Below are 1189 nucleotides of genomic sequence, written 5' to 3' on the forward strand. Positions count from 1 at the left end.
CAATGCTTAACTTAATAAGAGTTTAGCAGGTTTAAGAAATATTAGAATTGAGAATACTTGAGGTTGTTGAGGTATTTATAGAGGAAGTGATGACTTGATTATTACGGTATAATCTTCTTTTTTGGGGTAATGGGTAGTTGTTTCCCTGATTATCCCTATGTAAAAGTGGTTACTAAGCTTGTAGATATTTTCAGAAGTATATGTAAAAGTGGTTACTAAGCTTGTAGATATTTTCAGAAGTAGTGGAGTGACAAATCTTTGCTTGCCACACAAATTGGGTCGGCCGCAAGTCATGAGACTCGTGCTCCAAAAGTCGAGCAAATGGACTCATGTTGATTATTAGCAAGTTTATTGGGCTTACTTAAAATAGTCCAATCTTTTCTAGTTTCTAGGTCCATAGTCCTAAATTATCTGGATTAGGGTATGAACAGCTTTCCTGTTGAAAGTCAAGCTCAAAGAGGTTGTGCTTTAGCAAATTGTAGGATGAATCTTAGATAGCGTTTGGAAGAGAGACAGAGACTGAGAGACTGAGAAACTGAGACTGAAAGACAGAGACTGAAATAAGTTTCAGTATTGTGTTTAGTGTAAAGTGGAAGACAAAGACTGAAATAAGAATGAACCTCTAATTTAATTTGCACATTAGGTAAAGTTAGAATTAACTAATTGAAATGGAGGAATTTTAGGTATAAAATGTTATTAAAGTTTCAGTCTCCGTCTCCAAAAATTTCAGTCCCTTGTGTCTCCACTTTTTCGAAGTACTGAAATACTGAAATTTCAGGGACAGAGATTGATGTTTTAGTACTAGTCTCTGAGACAACAAACATAATACTGAGTTCCAGTCTCACAGTCTCCGTCCCAATACCTCAAAACAAACGTTACTTTACTGATTGTTTCTCTCATAAATTTATATTAATTCTTGGAGAACTCGGCCTTTGATGCCCTTATAATGAGATCAAAATCTTAATGTAATTTGCCACATGGATGAATTACATTCTCGACGTATTTTAATAATGGCATTATTTCAACTGTCTACGCGTCTTTTTAGTTACCTAGGTAACCGTGCACATAATTTAAATTAGTAGGATATTACCTCTTTATTCCTACTTATAATTGTGTATATATAGTCTTCTTCCTCTACTCTTTTTTCTTTTTCATCTTTCACCCTGTCATTTTTCTACCTACTGATTTT

This window comes from Arachis ipaensis, chromosome B01 (assembly GCF_000816755.2).
Source record: "Arachis ipaensis cultivar K30076 chromosome B01, Araip1.1, whole genome shotgun sequence".
Taxonomy (NCBI): Eukaryota; Viridiplantae; Streptophyta; class Magnoliopsida; order Fabales; family Fabaceae; genus Arachis; species Arachis ipaensis.